This window comes from Poecilia latipinna, unplaced genomic scaffold (genome assembly GCF_001443285.1).
Source record: "Poecilia latipinna isolate Pla-1442-1.1 unplaced genomic scaffold, P_latipinna-1.0 Scaffold637, whole genome shotgun sequence".
NCBI lineage: Eukaryota > Metazoa > Chordata > Actinopteri > Cyprinodontiformes > Poeciliidae > Poecilia > Poecilia latipinna.
Window position 1 is genome coordinate 45,938 of NW_015113253.1, and position 20,120 is coordinate 66,057.

At 38.8% G+C, this 20,120-nt stretch overlaps 1 long non-coding RNA gene across 1 annotated transcript in view; it reads left to right on the forward strand.

Annotated features, from left to right (window-relative positions):
* Positions 1 to 19,319, forward strand: part of LOC106954199 (uncharacterized) — a 26,602-nt gene extending 7,283 nt beyond the window's left edge. The window contains exons 2-3 of the long non-coding RNA XR_001426318.1: positions 18,738 to 18,743; positions 19,205 to 19,319. This is a non-coding gene — a long non-coding RNA (uncharacterized LOC106954199). The remainder of the gene's footprint in view (positions 1 to 18,737; positions 18,744 to 19,204) is intronic.
* Positions 19,320 to 20,120: the final 801 nt, after the last annotated feature.

The following is a 20,120-nucleotide window of genomic DNA, read 5'->3' on the forward strand; positions in this document are numbered from 1 at the left end:
GCTCAAAAAAAGGGTACATCTAACCGCATTCTAGTACAGAATATTAACAAAGCCACTCAGCTTTCAGAGTTTAATAAACAATGATAAATTACAAAATTGTGACATATACAATCAAAGCTAAGGAAAATCTCTATATAGAGCATACAACTATGCTATTTATTAGTAATTTCTTTCTGCAGGTTTATTTTGTTATAGGAAAGTATTGCAATATTCAAACCCGCAATTTAGCAAGATATGTAAATCAGAGCGAGACCACCAGACATATTTTGTCTTTACAGAATTACACTATTAAAAATATAAAGAAGGGCACAATGCAACCTTTTAGTGGTCTGTAATCTATAAAAAAAGAGCTGCCTGTTTGCTACACTTGCAGTGGAGATGAAGATGGTCCATTCAGGAAAGCACAGCTGCATCAAACTTTAATGTGGAACTGCAGAAAAACAAAACAAAACAAAAAAAGCAAATATTGAATTGTTAATGCATGTCACCATGAGAAAAGCCTACTGAGTTTTGCTTAAAAAACTTTTTTTAAGTTAAAATCAGTTTTGTCTCATGAAGTGAAATTATTATTTTTTTTTTTTTGCAAAACAAACTTATTTGCGCTTGTCATAAATCTTTTCTTGCTATTCTAAGTTTTTGTTTGTGACTCAGTTTTGCTTGTGATTCTCACATGACGTCGTGGGCAGGGCCTAAAATCACAACAAAAGATTTCTGATGTGTGCAAATAAAAGTTTAGTTTGCTTTTTTTTCTCTCTTTTGATTTAACATGGTATTTTGGTCAATTTCAGTATAAAAAAACACATATATAATAAATTGCAATACTAATAATTTATGTGGTGGCTTATATTCTTAAACAGACTTTCTTGACTATCAATAAGTGATGATTAAATTCTCCCACTTTAAGATGTATCACACACTCCCCAACAAACAAAGGTGGCTCCTGACAGTCTCCAAAATAACTTGACTGAACTTACATTTTTCAAAACACTGCAAAACAAAAATGTGTAGTGTTGTGTGTTGCAGGTCACTCCAGGTGAGTATGCAGTGTATGCAGTGTATGTTTTGCAGTAGATGGATATGTAATGTATGATGTATGTGTGGTTCAGGTATGCAACTATCTTTCCCAGGTGTTCTATCCACAGTGTGTTGGATACATAACAGGTAGGTAAGGGTAGGGTCTAATGGGTGGTGGTTGGATATGATGGAACTATGGGGAGGGTAAACACTTATGCATACACTGCATTGGTTGGATTCCAACAGCATTCACAGTGGGGCGTGGCTGGTAAGCTGGTTGACCCAGAGTCGGGTAAGTAAACATATATCTTGGCCGTCTTTCTCTTGTAGACTGTCTCAGGGAGACTGAATGTTCCGTGTCATGTGTAGGAGTATTGTCCTCTTGAGGGGCAGAATGTATGTCCTCCAGGAATATGGGCTGAAGTTTCTCAACATGTTGTTCATCTCCACTACTTGACCTCTGCCTTCTACTTCTGACATGCTCTCCTTCCTGTCCAGGTTCGGTCGGGATTGCTTCCATCAAACTGGTTTCATTCTCTTCAGCTATCTCTTGGAAAGCATCGGTAGTATTTTGATCAGGTGGGTGAATGTTTGGTCTGGGTCTCTCCACAGGTATTCGAAGCCAGTAATGAGGTATTTCCTCATCCTCCTCTTCGTCAGAATCATCTGTGTTTGAGTGCAATACAGCATGTCTGGTCTGAAGGTCATTTGAACTCTTTTTGGCTTTCCTTTGTGACTCTGTTGTACTTGTAGTCGGGTTCTGGACCGGCTCTATAGGTAAGTCGTTTACTTGTAGCAGTAGGTTTCAGTGCAGAGTGTGAACTGGCCGACCTCCTCCCTCAGGGCTGACTTTGTAGACGGGGTTGTCACCCACCTGCTCTCTGACGATGAAGATCTGCTGCTCCCAGTAGTTTCTCAGCTTTCCAGGGCCCCTTCGTTCACCGAGATTGCGTACCAGGACTCTGTCCCCAGGCTGAAGGATGACACCTCTGCTCTTCTTGTCATAGTATGTCTTTCCCTTTAAGCTGGATTGTTGGCTGTTTGCATTGGCTATCCAATATGCCTCTGTCATTTTTCCAGCCCAGCTCTCGGCATACCCACTTGGTTCTTTGATTTCGGCCTCCTGGTCTGTTATGAGGCCAAAGAGGATGTCAACCGGGAGGCGAGGATGTCGACCATACAACAGATAGTATAGGGAGGACCCTGTGGCCTCATGCTTTGTACAGTTGTAGGCATGAAGCACATGAGGTAGGTGATCCTTCCAGTTCTCTTTCTCTTTCTCCCCCAGAGTCCGGAGCATCTTCAGTAAAGTACGATTTAGTCATTCAGCCGGATTGCCCTGGGGGTGATATGGGGAGGTTCTTAAATGGGCCACACCAGCTAATCATCTGATAGTTTTAAAGAGCTCATTCTCAAACTCCTGACCCTGGTCATGATGGAGTTTGGCTGGGTACCCAAATCTCGGGATGAAATCATTGAAAAGTTGGTCAGCTGCCATCTTACCAGCCTTGTTCTTGGTGGGATAGGCTTGGGGAAATCTGGTAAAGTGGTCAATCATGACCAGGATGTACTCGTACCCACCCCTGCTGGCTTCCAAGTGAAGGAAATTGATTCATAGCAGCTCGAGGGGTGAAGTCGATGTAATACTTCCCATTGGAGCTCTTTCATTTGTGACTGGTTTCTTCTGTTTGATGCAAGAGCATTTCCTGGTGATGTATTACTCTATATTGCTTTTTATGAAAGGCCAGTAGAATCTCTCCCTTGCCAAGCTCAGCACTTTTTCAACGCCGACTTGACTCATGTTGTTGTGGAGGTGAGTCAGAACTGTTTGTTTATATGTGGTGGGCAGAACCAGTTGCTGTCGACTCGCAGACTTTCTGTAGAGCAGGTCATCCTCCAGGTATAATTTGCCCCACTCTCGCAGCAGCCTCCTCGTGTGTCCATCAACTTTATTTCTTTCATTCTCTGTTAGTAGTTTGTCTTGTTGTTTCAACTCCACAACTTTCCCAATGACAGGGTCTTTCCTTTGTTCCCTCACCAGCTCATCGTGACTGTCTGCAGACCCTCAAACTGGGGTTGGCTAGGGTGTGATAAGTTGAAGGCTGCCACCCAGGCCACATCTCACTGTTGGATTCTCCGGTTTCCTTCCCATGCAGCACAGACTGTGTCTTCTGATAGTTCTTCAGAGCATTCAGCCATAAAGGTGTCTATTTGGCCATTGCGACAAGGTGTTGGCATCAATGGCAGTTTTACCTGGTCGGTATTTGATGTCAAAGTGGAAGTCAGCCAACTGCCCCACCCACCAGTGACCCACTGCGTTAAGCTTGGCAGTGCTCAGGATATATGTGAGTGGGTTGTTGTCTGTGAAGACTGTAAAATATGGGGCATAGAACAGATTATCACGGAACTTGTCACATATCACCCACTTCAAATCCAGGAATTTGAGTTTGCCACTGTGTATGTGATAATTCTGTTCCGCTGGCGTTAGTGTGCGTAACCCATATCCAATCACCCTTATTTTTCCATCCTGGACTTGATAGAGAACCGCACCCAGGCCTTTTTGGGAGGCATCAGTGTGAAGTGTGAAAGGGCGGTCAAAATCGGGGTATGCCAGCACTCGGGGTTTGGTCAGTCGGTCATTGAGCTGCTCAAAGACCTGTTGATGTTCTTTGGTCCACTCTATTGGGGTTCGAGAGGACTGCTGGTGGCCTTTTGTTTTCCCCCGCAGCAATTTAAGCTGAGAGGTGTCAGCCTTTGACTGAAGCAGTTCATACAGGGGCTTGGCTATACGTGAAAAATCCTGTACATATGTTCTGTAATAGCTCAGGAACCTTACCATTTGTCTGATGTCCCCAACTGTTTGTAGTGTCTTGTGTTTCAGTGCTTGTACTGCTTCAAGATCTTTGGGGTCCATCCTTACTCCATCCGCTGACACCAACCAGCCAACGTACCTGACCTCCTTGTGAAAGAGCTCGCATTTCTCTAGCTGCAACTTTACACTATGGCGCTGCAAGGCTTGGAGGACTCTGTGTAACACCTGCACATGCTCTTCAAATGATCTGGAGAAGTACAAAACATCATCGAGGTAAAGGATGCAGCACTCATCTCTCAGCTCATCAAGCATCCCCTCCATGCTCCTTTGAAAAGCTGCCAGTGTGTTCGACAACCCAAACGGTATTCGGACCCACTCGTACAAGCCCCATGGGGTTGTGAGTGTGGTCAGGTACCTTGATCCTTTGGCAATAAAGCCTTGATGGTACACTTTCCCTTGGTCCATAATCGAGAACCAAGCATATCCTCCCAGGGAGTCAGTGAGGTCTTGGATTCTAGGGAGGGGGTGGCGGTCAGGTATGGTTTTGTTGTTGAGGAGCTGGTAGTCGACACAAAGTTGTAAGGACCCATCTTTCTTCCTGACACATATGACAGGGGCTGCATATGGTGACTGAGACTTCACAATCCAACCTTTAACCAGAAGTTCCTGGATGTACCCTCACCTGAGGACTCCTTCCTTTCTATGATCTCCTCCAGTACATTGGCTCTGAGAAGGGGCTGGGGCAGGGGCAGTTGACTGACAAGAAAAGGGGCCTGTATGGTCAGGTTGGGGTCATCGTTTCCTGCTAAGTTGACAGTGAGCTCCACCCATCCACTGTACGGCACTGAATGGAGTGTAACTGCATAGACACTGAGTTCCTCCTCTAATAGCTCAGAAAGGGGTCTCACTGTACAATTTGAGATGTGAGTGGCAGCCCATTCTTGGTCGATTATACTCATTTGTGACCCTGAATCAAATAGGGCTGTAATTGGGTAGCCACCAAGCAGGCATTTCAGCAGGCTTTTCTTTCCAACCAGGGGTGCTTTACAAGCGACTGTTCTCTGGCTGAGGAGTGTATGAGGCTCCTGACGTTGTCTTTGTTGGAGGCGTCTTGCTGTTTGACTTGAAGATTGATCTACTGCTCGTGACTGGAATTGCTCACCGAATTGCTCACCGGTCTCTGGGTGTCCCTCAACAGAGACCGAGTTCCATTTCCCTGCGGCTTGACTCGCTTCAAACACCCAATCGCCCTGTGCCCTGCTTCTCCACATGTAAAGCAGTGGTTACACACCTGTGAGTTCTGCTCAGTACACACAGGGCAACGAGCCATCCTGCCCCTCATCTGAGTTGCGGGTTGCCTCAACAGAGGTTGTGGCCGGCTGCTTGAGGTTGGTTGGTAGGGAGGGTGTGGCTGCATGTGGGCTGACCTAGTTAGAGGCAGAGACACTTGTGGGTTAGCTGTATGCAGGTCCATCAATGAAGCCACCATCTGAGTCAAGGCTTCAACTTGAGCACTGAGCTGTCCTATTGNAAAGGGCACTTGGGGGCAAGGAGCAAAAGGGGCAGGTGCTCAATCACCCGACCCCGCCACCTCTGCACGTGCCTTTGTTGGAAAACATTTCTCCGTCGTGCCTGCTGCTAACATGTGCTTGTTCTGAATAAAAATTAGCTTTCTTCTTTGATTTACCATTTTGACTTCCAATGATTCACTTCCTCCTAAAGAGCCCCCTGGTGGTTGAAGAAAAATCCACAGAAAAGCCGCACCGGCTATAAGCATGGTTCAAATCGTGGGGAAAAAGTAGCGGCTTATAGTCCGGAAAATACGGACTATAAGTTGGATTTTATGGTTTTATATTTCCTGTATTTTCTTGGTTCTTGGATAATAACTGCTTTGTATTCACTTTACAGTGCAAATAAACTAAATCAGCATGCCCATCAGTTATGTGGTCTGTTACTCCTGAATGGACAGGTAACCCATAACCACTGACCTACAACACATTAGCACTAATGGAGTTGGTTTAATGAGCCCTGGCCGAGTTGATTGACAAACAGCCGGGTTTGGTTTGGCATACAATCAAGTCCAGGAACAATTCATCTCAATTCATTCATGGAGTAATAGTCACAGACTGGCTGTAGTAACTGCGACAGACTGGCGACCTGTCCAGGGTGTATCCCGCCGCTTGCCCGGAACGTTAACTGGAGATAAGTACCAGCAACGCTCCCGACCCCACTGAGGGACAAGGGTGTACAGAAAATGGATGGATGGATGGATGGATGGATGGATGGATTGATGGATGGATGGATGGATGGATGGATGGATGGATGGATGGCTGTAGTAACATGATCCACCTTGGCTGGCTGTTATTCAAAGGAGAAGGAAGGTGCATGTGACTTTATCTATTCTTTAAAGCTTTAAATGACATGCAGCTCATTACATTACTGTGGTCGTTTGTCTACAACTGATAACCAGGATGAATGAAGCTCCCTTTGTCTTAACTTAAGGAACCAAGCTTTGAGGAGATAATGCATCTGGTGAATCTGGATGCTTATTACAAACAATTTTTCAAGCACATATTTATCCTGATAATGGAAAGTAGCCAACTGAGGGAACACTTAATTTTTACTTTATATCAAGCCATATGTAGGCTCTTTCAGGGTACTTCAGTTTCCTCCACAGTCCAAAACCCATATCTGAGAAGTTAAAACTTCAGTTTCAGTTTCATTGAAATTGAACTAAACTTAATATCAATGCACAAATGGACAGTAAATTCATGTTTATTAAGGTTAATGATGACATTACCAGAAGCAACCAGAATTGAGCTGATTTGCTGACACTGTTGAGTTTTGAAAAAGTTGAAGCTGTTTTAGTCAGCCTGACTTTTCCCCTGAGAACTCAGGTGAAAGAGAATATGTTGAAGATCAGGGAGCTTAAGAGCTAATACACTAAATTGAACTTTAACTGCTTGAGTCAACACTTGTTTCTCACAGTCATCGAGGAATGAAGGATGCTGTTGGGCATCAAATCTGAAACAAGCAATGGTGAAATAGTAAAATGAATAAAACTGATTGTGCTTTATGTGTTGTGCATGAAAAATAGTTCAAATTCATGTAACTTCATTGTATAGAAATGTCCAGCTAACCAAGCAATACTTTCCTCGCAGTAACTGAATTTGTAAAAGCTACTTTTGGATTAAGTAGTTTGCTCTGTTAACTCACTGAGTAAAGGTCCTGAGTTCACATCTCAGCTGGGTCTAAGGTGAAGTTTGCATGCTCACTCTGTGCATTCATATATTTCCTCTGGGCACTTCTGTTTCCTCGCCTCAATGCATAAATATGAAACTGTTGCTAAGAAAAGCTCCAGCCTAACCATTACCCTGAATAGGAATAAGTATAGAAAATGGATGTTTTGAAAGTGCCTTTACTTTTTTAAATAAGTAGTTGCATTGTGTTTACCTGACCTAAACAACACTGGTTAGTCCAATGCTGTAACTCACACCTTATTGCCTTTTCTGTTACATTATACAAAATAATACCTTTACTGCTTGTGCAAACATGCTTGCATTTATAAAATAAGTAAAATGGCTTGGTAGTCAGTAACTGCAATGATAAAGCCAGTTCCATATCTTAAGTCCTAATATTATTTAAAAAAAAATGATGCAAGATGACCTTTGGAGCTTCTTCCACAATTGATATATCAAATTCAATTTGGCTCAATTCATAAATGCTTTTGTAATTCAAACTATGCAGGTTTAGTCATAGAGTCTTTGTACATGCTGATGGCTGTGGTTGTAGGAATGATTTTCTGTAGCAGTCTGTATCCCAGAGTGCTACAGTTCTTCATCACCACTGGCGCAACATGATCCACCATGGATCATGTTGCGTTCATAATGGTGATGACCATTATGAAAAACCTCCCGACTGAAGACATTCTGTTTCTCTGTTACAGTCTCATGAAGAGCATATTCCGAGTTGTCTGTTATGTTCTTAATTTTATGAAGTCTCCCTTTTGTTGTGCAAACTGCTCCAGAGCAGTCTCCAGAACAGAATCAACCTTTTCAGCTTCTTCAGCTTCTTCAGCTGCGCACAATGCTAATTCTGCTACTCCGACATGACGGCAGAATAAATTGCCCTCTCCACAAAACTTAGTCCAGCCTTTTGTCAAGACGTTGGGATATATTGTTAATAATTATGGTCCTAATATTTATAAGAACAGTGATAATGCACAATCTATTTTCTTGCTGATTTTTTTCCCCCCTATCAACACACATCTGCCTTAATTTAACCAATTCATATATATAAGATGTTCTGTGTTAATGAAAAAGACAGACACAAAAGTTCTAAATTTTTGAAATAAATATTGATAGGTGCTATTTTTGAAGTGCATGGACAAAATGTAAATGATGGCATTTAACCATACAGAGTCATTTAAAAATTCAAATAGCAATGAGTAAAACATTCCAAAATAAACTTAGTGTGTTTCTATTTTCTTTTTAAACATTGGCTAAAATGACAGTTTTCCTCTGTTGCTTTTTGTTTAGGGTGCAGTCTAAACAGTAGAAGCCATTTCACTGAGGTTTGCTTGTTTCATAACAAATATACACAATTTTAAATGTTATTTTGGAAAAAAAAAACTGGATCCCTGTTACTATATTCCTACTTGCCAAAAATACAGTCTAAAGGACAATAGAGGACTGTCTGTAAAGTTAAATATTATGATCCCTGTATCGTATGTCCTCTTCTTGAAACATCCACGTCATAATTGAAGGATGGGATTCCTAATTAACAGTTTCTGCATCTTTACTTTGTTGTTTCTATGGATGCACATTCATGGACAGGAAGATGCAGCAGTGGCGGGATCTAAACATTGCGTGTGTTGACAGACTAAAGTAAACAGGGCGTAATTTTGTTGATGTGTTGACTGGACAGTGAATTCCATCCAGAGGCAAACGCTTCAGTGTCTAACTGTACAGGTTGAAGCTGCATTAGAAAAGACAAAGGCACAGTTGAACATATGATGAGACTGAACGTAATTAAAAGAAAAGGAAGTCCCAATGATTTTCCAGATATCATGATGGGAGAGTAGTTTGGTCGTCACTGATGTGGATAAATAGTTGTTCTCACTTCCAGGTCTCATGTCAGGTTGCCTACAGTGTATTTAATTTGGAGTCTTTTTGACAAAGAAGCCAGCACACTGACTCACTAACACACAGCACACACAGCAACTGATGCCAGGTTAAAGGCTAAATACAGATAAAGCCTATTAAGTTTGGTTGGGAAATAATTTAATGATAGACACAATTTATGGTGATTATCATCACCATATCATCAATTACCATCGAAAAAGTATTCACATCCTTGAAACCTACCCATTTTGTTTCATTACAGGTACTACATATTTAATTTGGATTTTATTGGACACGCTAATAAAAAGTAGTCCATAATTTGAGCCTCAATGAGTCAGTACTTTCTGCATTTACAGTATTTTGAGCTGTGCATATCTAAATGGAGGAATGTTTACCCATTGTTCCTTAAAAACAGCTCATACTCATCATACTACAGAGAAAGGACACATGAAATTTAATTTAGATATTTTCTTTGATTGGATTAGATTTTGGTTTGACATTTTGACTTGACCATTTAAACACTTCAATATGTTTTGATCCAAACCATTTTATTGCACATCTCACTTTGTTTATGCTTTTGGAAGATGAACTCCCAGTCCACTCTCACATTTTTATCAGTCTTTGACAAGTTTTCTTCCAGAACTGCATTAAGTTAAATTAAGTTTATTTCAGTTTCACCTGTCCAAAGCACATTCTTCTACATGTTTGCTTTGGAACCATCTAGGCTTTGGTATAAACAGCAGCTGGACTTCTTATGGCTTTCTTTCAACAATAGCTTCCTTCATGTGTCTCTTACATAAAAGCCACATTTCTGAAGTTCACTACTCCTACTTATTTTGTCAAAGTATTTTCTCAACAAAGCTGTAGATCTCCTCCAGAGCTATCTTTGGCTTATTGGTTGTTTTTCTCATTGATGCTGTCTTTGTTTAACTTGTCTATCTATGTATATGGATACTGAATGTATTAGTAGGTTTAAAGCTGTGAGATATTATTTCTTTTTTCACATGGTGGGCAGAACAACATTCTGGGTGGCTAAATAAAAACGCAAGCCACATTTAAAAAAAAAGAATTTTTCTTGTGAAAAACAAATTGAAAGCTTGTTCATATTTTTAATTGTATTAAATTTTTCATTCACTTTAAAATTATGCAATACTCAGTATTGCTTAACCATATACAGACAAAATATGACGTTTTTGGTTGCAACAATACAAAATGCGGAAAAGCTCAAAGGGAACAAAAATTGTAAGGCAGTATGTGCACTTAAAATATTCATCAAAACAGACTGCTGCCGTTTTTGCTTTGGATGAAACCAGGCTAAACCATTTTTTAAATTTTAATGTCCAAACTTTCACTTAGAGATGGCAAAATTGTAATATTTAAGCATTGGACAACTTTTTTTGGTGATCTATTTAAAGTGTTTTCCTTATGTCAGTCACATAGTGAGGCTTTCTACATCTGCAAACCTGTTGTAGCTTGTCTACAGTTTATAGGGAAGGGAAATGTCATATTTTTCTTTGGGGCGACTTGTCAAGGAAAACATGTTAGTAAAGATAATAGCTTGCAATCCAAGCTTGTAATTTCCATTTTATCCTAACTGCTTTCCTGTTGCATCAAGGAGTTGCAATTTTCTGCTATACTATTATCAAGCAGCAACACAGCAAACCATTTCAAACCGACCTTGGCTTGAGTAACACAGATTCTGCTGGCAGTCAGCTGTGATTTAAGGCAGATGTGTGAAAGTCTCTTGGACACAAAAATCCAAAGTCGTCTTCTGGTGCAAACTGAGACAAAATTGAGTCTTGCTACAGAATACATCAGACATAATCAAAGAAATCAACAATCACAGAAGCGCAGCGCTAACTTTTCCATCCAGCACTTTTTGTGTCACAATAGAAACTTTAAACTCTGATTTGGCCGTTTGGATAGTAATAGTTTATTGAACATGTCTATGTGTTAAGACACATTCTTATAAAATAGCACCATGTAGTATTTACAACCTAAATGGTTTACACAATAGCTTTTGACACAGAACACAAGTCTGTTTTATATCTGAGTTGATATAGTAGAGCTAACATCTGCAAACGCGTACAGAAAAACCTTGTGACATTAAAGACGAACTGAAATGAGGACAAAAAAGGCATCAATAACTGCCTTAACATTTCATAGTTTTCTGAATTAAAGATGTGTAATGAAATCGGTGACAACAGAAGTCATCCTTGTGAGAATGGAATGGAAAATGGCATTACTTATGATGTTGCTGTCTTTCACTGCATTGAAAAACCACAGATAACTGCAGTCACTGAACACAATCTAGCCAAGCAACGACAAAACCCAGACTCCATTCAAACACTTCAAATTAGTCAAACATATTCTAACAGAAATGAGTCAGGGTAGAGAAATGTGCTATTTCATCATCTGGTGGCTCATGTTCAAAAATGGACATTTGTTTTGCGCTCAAACTTTGGCAGATGTTGATTGTCTGGGATGAACTGCGTCATTGCAAAGTTTCTTTGTCAATTAACTTTAGCTCACATGAAAAACAGTCTGTGGGAACTGAAGATGTCTCAATTTTTTCTACAGATAGCAGAGATAGTGGATCCTACTTTGTTGTTTTAGCCAAGAGAACCAGTCAATGTGCTTTTTGGAGGAAATAAAAACTGTATATTCCTCAGATGTTGCTTTTATTTCTCTGCTCTCTTAAGAGATGGATTGGCCAGACCTTGACATCCTCTTGTGTCCTCACTTGGCCAATGTCAAGTCTGTCATAACAAAAATCAGATCCTTTAAACAGATTGCAAGACACATTTTTCCCATTGAAGATTTTTAAAGGAAACAATGAGTTCAGTATGTTTCTATCAAAGTATTTTCCCCTTTTTTCCAAGTGCTGCTATTTGTCTAAAACTGTTGATTGTGTTGATTGTTAGTTTTATGGGTTTCCAGACTTTACTTGGGCATCCACCCATATTGAAAATCCCTGCCAAAGAGGCCACCCAGTTTACGCTTTCATTTTTCTTATTTTCCTAAACATCAAAAAAGGGATGTTGTCCAATGTTTTTTACAGGTTCACATAAAATATATCTGAAGCTGTATTTCTGGAGATTTTATCTTGGAAGTGTAGTTATAAGCTATGGTGTCAGCAGTTTGCATTCCTGGATTTATTTATTTTTTGTCTGTATGATTATTCCCACTCCTTTGCGCCAAAGCAGAATAGATTGTCAGCATAATTTGCAATGTTTTTACACTTTTCAGATGATTAATATAGCTTTGCGATAGTGAAAACACAGCTAAGATTCCTCCTTCAGTTCGGCTTCAGTATGTGAACTCCTGGTGATTCTTTTCAAGTAAATCTTCACAGACAGAGTAACTCAGCGTTTTCTTTTTAGCAGTGTGTTTTTACAACTAAACACACAATTTTAGAATAATCCAGTTAGTACACTTTGTCAGACAAGTAATGAGCACTGAAGTCTCAGCTGGAAGTCGCTCCTTATCATGAGTTTGTCTCAAAGTACTTTGAAATTTTAAACTTTTTTTTTTGGTGCTCTAGGAATTCATTCTTTTAGAAATCACAGCGCTACACAAAGAGACATTTAAGTTCAACATTTTTTAAAACCTTTTTTCAAATTTACCACAGCCTACACTACTTAGATTTATTTAGTTATTTACATACTTAAAAAAAAGTGGTTAAAAGCTGAACATAGTCCACTGTTGTGCAGTTCAGTGAGCAGCTGGTTTAGGGGGATGCGTCATCAGGCTCATCTATAACTGTTTATGCAGGTCATTCTTGTCTCTTCTTTGTTTAGCTCTGACCTATTGCAAGCATTGTCAAATGTTGTGGCAAGCCAGGCTTTCACAGTTTGTTTATTAAAGTCAATAATTCCAAATGTGCTTACACAAAGCAAATAAATAGGGACAGATTTGATGGATTAGGAAGATCATATTTCTGGGTAAATTATGTGAAGGACATCAACTGGGAGGGGAATCTTATGTGGTGCAGAAAAAGAAAAAAATGTTTAAATGTTCATGTATGCAATAAACAGCATAGTGTGCCGTATACAACATCACCAGAAAAGTAAACATTAGCATGAATGAGGCTGCAGGATAAATCGCGAGGCTAGCCGTCCGTGGATTCTCTACATGTCACAGCAAACATCACAGGTGTTTGGGAGTCTTTAAAATGTGAGGTTCAAAAGGTTTTGTCTGAATACCTACCACAAGATGTCATGTTTATCTTAAATGAACAATTAGCTTCTTTAAGATTTTAGAAAGCTTGAAGCTATTCATACATTTCAATAAATGAGAGTTCAAAATTAATGTTTGACACAATGAACAATCAAAATTAAAAGTTATAATCAATTATTATGCATCTTTCCAGTAAGGAAACAATTATAATGCAGTGATTTTGAAGCTTAAAGAGGGTTTTCTGAGTGTAAATGTGTTTTGTAGTTTTTCACTGGCTTTCTAAGAAGCTACTAAGTTTTTTTCTGAACGGTTGGCTGCTGGAGTTGAATTTGAAGTTAGTGAGACTCTTAGAATCAAGGAGGCATGATTTTCTGACAAACTTCATCAAGTGATCAGACTTTTGAGATCTGGTTGCATAAAATGTACTTTTTTATAAATCAGTTTGTTAGAATACCTATTTTTAAGGTTCATCTTGAATGTTTGGTAGGTTTCCTTTGTACTGCTATTCCCTTTATATCCAAAGTGGGGAACCTTTTGTGCAGTATGAGACTAGACCTTGCCCATCTGACTGATTTGATTTCTGGAATCAGCGCTGCTGTTGGAGCAGTAAAGTCAAATATTTCTGCAGCTGAGAAAGAAACAGAAGCTAGAATCCTCCTGAACCTGCTGCACATGCTTTCCTTTCTTAGAATAGAGGAAGACACCAAAAGTAGGATTCAAAATCAAGTCAAACAGTGTGCTGTGGTGGCGCAGGGGTTAAGCACAGTCCACATATGGAGGCCTCAGTCCTTGACATGGCTGTCGTAGGTTTGATTCCCTGCCTGGCGACCTTTGCCGCATGTCTTCCCCTTCTCTCATTACCCGCTCTCCTGTCAACGATCAAATAAAGGGCACTAGCTGATGAAACCTTTAAAAAAGAAATCAAGTTAAATTATCCAAGGAATGCTTGGGTGCTTTTAATATAATTTTTTCTAATATGTTAACTGGGTCATTTTTATGGTTTTTAGTAAATGAATAAAAATATGCAGTTTATAACATCTTGAATATTAATATCAGCTTTTTGAAAATGCTTTAGTTTTTTGTTATAAACTCCATAACAAATTATTATTTTTTTTACCTTCTTTTCCCTAAAATCCAACGTCTTACTGAAACTCTTATTTCAACACTACAACTGTCTGAGTCCCCATATCATGGTTTTCTCCTTTTCTAAATAATTTCACTTCTGCTGTTAGGCAAACTAAACAATGTAACACCATAAAAGTGGCAGTGTGTATTTTTGTTTACATGTGTGGCAATGCGATCGGTTCGGGGTGGTGCTCATGGTTTTACAGTTTCACACCAGAAGAAATTTTCCTCACTAGTCTGGACTCAACAACTCAGCAAACTTTTAAACTTAAAACTCTGAAAAATGCCAGTTAAATAATTTAAATCGAGAAACTACAGTAAGTTTTCAATGCCGATCAATGATTTTACTTTTGGGTTGGATTATTTTCAATAAAAAGTACAAATGTTCTATAAACTCAAAGATGCAACAAATTACACAAATATGTAAATAGTGAACATATCTTGACAAGCAGAAGTTATACATGGATGGTTGAATTCGAACGTGGATCATTTTCAGGATAAGACTGAGTCAGAGTTTATAAACTTTCACAATGTGAATGTGTGTGGTCTTCTAGTAATTTTCACCGTAGAATGATAAAATACAGCAGCCTGCAGGGGGCTTCGCTTGAAAGACACAATACTGCTCAGGCACAGGCCTGTTTCACTGCTTGTAGATTCACCTTTCCTAAATGTGGTGTTCTCTATTAATGCCCTTCTAAAGCAAGTAGAGAGTATCTCTGACTCATTAGGGGAGATAACTGTCTGCAGGCTTTAACAGTAGCCTTTAGTTCTTTTTGTGTTTTTAAGTGGGCAGCCAGGTCTTTGAAGTGGGCCTGAGGCAGAAAGTGATGATCAGACATGTTTTTGTGGAAAGTCAGATGATGCTATGATTACACATGAAAGACGGATTATCAAGCTTGATGACTGTGAAGGTAGGAGGGACAGAGTCCTCTGTAATGGTGTGTAATTACTGTCAGCTCGTCTGAGACATTAGAAGAAGAGGGTTATCCAATAAATATTTTCTATAATATCTGCTAAAAAACAATAAAAAATACTTTTATTTTAAAAGATAATTATTTTTTTATTAAGTAGATGCCCTTCCTGTTTTAAGTTTAACTATTTCCCTATTATCCTGTTTCTAAAAGTGGTTATTGATTTTGAACAAATTCTTTAATTTAATCTTCAAATAATTACCTTTGTAAAATAAATATATCAAACTCATTCAGGACGGTGAATCTTTTTGGGAAGAAATTAGTCATTGAGATTGTTTTAACTAATCTGCCATTATACTTTAAAATAATGACTGCATAACCAAAAATCCAATGAAAACAATCCTGATTCTATTCTATTCGCCATAAGTTACAAATGAAAATAATTTAGTCTCATTCTGTCTCTAACTCACTCTACTGTTAACTCAGGATGTGGAAATCCAGAGAAGTCACAACGCCTCGCAGAACAATTACACACTTTTCATGCCAAACATCATGCATAAGAAGCTTTGGAATGTAGGATAGTGCAGGCCGTAGCAGCTCACTACTGCACAAATATTGGTTCCAAATATTTGAGGGCTCTCGTTAAAATATTTTGGTACAAGTAGACTAATGATACACCGTGGAGCGCATCACAAATAAGCAAACACTGAAGAAAGCTTTTTAACTTGCATTTTGAACTTAAGTAGTAAGCTTCAATGGCCTGCACAACCAGTATCTGAATACCATGCAATACCAACTTTATTTAAATAGCACTTTAAAACAGTGAGAGCTGAAGCGAAGTGCTGCACCTAAGGAAATAAAAATACAAAAAAGAACAATCAAATATAAATAAGGCATAGGCACAATCAAAGATTAAACACAATGCAACTAGTTAAAGGGGCAGTATTAAGTAAAATTTACTCTTCTGAACTTTACATCATGTTATAAAGTTATTCCTCCATCGAAAATATGCAATCATTCTTTTATGCGTGCTTGAAAAATCATTTAATTTCCCACAGCAACCATTTGGGCCTAAACTCTCACTGAGTGCCATCTTTTCCATGCAGTTCCTCCTTGAAGCTACAGTCGCCAAGCCGAGCTTCTGCATTACAGATCACCCCTCCTCTGTCTGTCCCCGACTCAACTCCTCCAGACTAGCAGCAGCAGCAATCAGCAAATGCCTCATGGAACTGCACATCTTCTGAGCTCATTAGAAGAAGTTCTTCTCAGTCCAATGCTGGTAAGAATGGTTGTAAACAGCCTAATGGAGAAGCTATGTTGTGATGGTGTGCTGAATGTGATGTGTTGGAAAGAGCTGGAGCTTCTTAAAGAGAAAGAGTCCTAATTTCAGAGCATTAAATTGGGAAGTTAAATTTCTTGTAAGTCATGTTTGATGTATACAGCAGTTTTATAACAACTGGAGGTAACATAGTTACTTGATTGTGCTATAAAATTTAATCATGCCTGTAAAATGCATAATACTTTTTGTTTGCTCTTTAAAAAACAAACAAAAATGTTTTAAAGTGGACTCTAAAATGCACAAGGAGCCAGTGAAGTAAGGCTAGTTTATGGCATGAAGCATCATTTTCAACCATCTGCAGAGGAAGAGAAATAATTTACTCACTCCAACAGAGAGTCCATTACAATAATCTCAGTGAGATGAAATAAAATCGCTGTTTCAAAGAGAGGTTTGGACAGAAAGGATTTAACTTTTGCCAGCCGTTTTAGGAGATAAAAGCACGATCTTACAACTGGCTCAATTTGTCTTTCCAATTTAAGATCAATGTCTAACTTATAACCCACATTGGTGACAGTTGATTTAAAATAAGCTGTCAGGGGTCCCAAATCAACAGTGGTGGAATCACAGGGCCCTCTTGGTCCAAACCTCTATTTTCTTTTCATTTAAATTCAGGAAATTCGGAACTAAACAAACTTTAATATTATCCAAGCAGTCCAAAAAGGCTTTCATTGAAAAGCTGTCCTTCTGCTTTAAGGTGGTGGGAGTTTGTTGATGGGTCTTGCTTACTTTGAATCTGATAATCATCAGCAAAGAAAAGGAAAGCGATTTATTAGATTGCTCCTTATTATGGAGCCAAGGGAAGAGATAAAAGTAAAAAAAAAAAAAAAGAGGAGCCCTAAAGTTGAGCTTTGTGGGACCCCAAAAGATAGAGGAGCGCATATTCAGTGTCTAAAATGTTGACACAGTAGGATTGATCGGCCAGATAAGATCTAACCCAAACAGGACATGATATTAAGATACTGTGTTTTGAATGTCAAGAATCCATTGGTACCATTGTGATAGTGTTGCACTCTCACTCTTTTTAGACTGATGACATTTGTGTAACCTGTCAAAAGAATGCTAATCTCACTTGCCTGTTCTTTCACTCGTGGAAAACTTCACTGAAAGGAACCACAGGGAAAAACATTGATATGTGATCAAGTAATTCAAGTTTTCTTGATGACTAATATTTAGAATGATTTAGATTTTATGGATTGGTAATTCTCTTTTTGTATCAAAGTGCTACATGGAACAAAACACGGACGTTTCTGGAAAAGTTTTCTCAAACATCTCAGAATGCTAGATGAGGACAAGAGCCATCAACAAGGTCCCACCACCTTATAAGCATTTTTGACTTTGCGTTTCAGGCTTAATTACTGTGACTGCACTTTTCAGTCTTCACTGCGAGACAAATGGTACATTTATATGTGCAAACACATGTGGCTTTAGGTGAGCCATGGTCCATAAATCAAACATGTAGTGAAATGCATGCTAAGAACAAAACATATCACATACTCAGCATACTTGAGATAGCGTTGCGGATATTAAGTTACTCTCCAGGCGTCCTACCAATATTTGCCAGTGAAGTTTTGTAAGAGCATCATGTGGTTTTCTGAACTAAGCTTTGATGTCTGCACATGTATTCTTTTCCACGACTTAAAGCCTGACAACACAAAATAATTTACAAAAATCTGAGACGAGGAGCCATGTGGTATCCAGTTTTGTAGCTTGTCCAGTAAAAGTTTAACCACAACATTTCTTGTCAGCATGTGAAAAAAAAGTCTCTGATACTTCACAGATGCTATAAGCAAGAAAAAACACTTTGCTCCTTACCGCAAAGCATCAGAGTGTTTTTAATCTATTGAATCTATATGGAAAATATAATCCAAGATTATTAACCATAACTAAGAAACTGCATATCAAAATCCAAGTTGTGCATTTGTATGTTTGCATATCAGCCAAGCTCAGCTCTATGGGCAACTTGCTACCTGCAGCCCACCCCCCTCTGATTTGTCCCTCTTTGTTGCTGTAAACCGACTACTGCTTCTGTTGTCTCTGTGCAAAGAAGCCTTTCTTTCTGATAAGCGTTCTCCTTTTAATGCCAGTTCGCAATCATGCAATGCATATCTGAGTTACCTCCTTCATGAAGCTGACCCGTTTGCTGTAAGCCAAGTACTTTTGGCGATGTCACCCTGGTAAGCATGCAGAACTTTAAGTGATTTTCTCAGCAACTATAAAGGCTTCCATATGTATAGTTAAAGGTCTGTTAAAATTTCCAAGAGTACCAGATGAAGTCATCTTGAGTCTAATAGCTGACTTTTATGTGAATTATGCAATAATTTGCAGTAGGTTTGTTGGTGTATATTATTTCAGTTAAGTGCCCTGCAGCTAGCTTCTTGTTTACAACCTCAGATGACATTCAAATACACCAATTTGCAGGAATGCATGAGGAAGTGAGAGCAAGTCTGATCACTTCTATTGTAACACAACACAGTTAAGCCTAGTAGATTTCTTGCAGGATGAGGAGAGATGACAGGTGATTTTCATTAATTTACAATAAAAATCTAAACTAAAATTATAACGAAATGTTATGCGTATATAAACTTAAAACATAACATGGTTTGCTTACTTAATAATGAGCTTTTTGGTTGCTTATTTTTTTTACAGTGTAATGGCAAATTCATGCATTGTAAATGAGAGTTTAATCCACCTACCTCTAAAGTATCTTTTCCCATAGATGTAGAATTCATGAAGCTTCCTGAAATATATCCCAGTTTGTACATCCACTTCCACAGAACTCCAAGAGCAGCACAACCGTTTTAATCCAAGCACTCCTATCTGAGCCTTGCACTTGTTTGAAAATTGTTCAGAAAGAAAGTGAGAAACTTCTTACAGGCTGCAAGATCTCTGTGGCTGCACCAAGCTCAGGTCCTAGTGCCCCCGGTCTGAAAAGTTACTTGAATATATATATATATGGGTGGAGGGATACATTTTAATAAGCTCTCATAAAAAAAAAAAAATGAGCACAAAGCAGTTAAGAAAATCTTTTATCTTATTCCACAGGGAATCCCATTGAAGATTTTTAATGAGTATTTTGCTTCTCCTTTGTTGCAGTCTTAAAAATGGATTACAATCAAAATATATTGAACAACTTCCACAGACAAGTATGTAGCCATTTGAAGAAAATATAAATTGAGGACAGCTTGGTTAGCCATAAATTTAAGGTACATACAGATATGAACATAAATTTATTACATCCAAAGGTTAACTATTAATGATAATGCCTATATATTTTAGCTAACTATTTACTACTGATCAGTAGACCAAGGTTCAAGTAAAAGCTTGGACTCACAGGACAGTGATTGCTAATATAAACTTACAATATGCTACATTTAACTGACTTATTTACAATGATCCTCAGTTTTTTGGTGTGCTTCTTTGATTTTCTATTCTTCATTTTTGCACAATCTGAGTTGAGAGTATACTACAGCACCTTTTACCTTAGTTCCAGCAGGCGTGCGGAGCTGCTTCACAGTAGATGGAAAACAACTTTTTGCATTTCCACCACCTTGTGATGGCAGCACCAAATTACAACACAGTACTAGTATTCTGTATCCTGTAATAACTAAAAAAGTTCC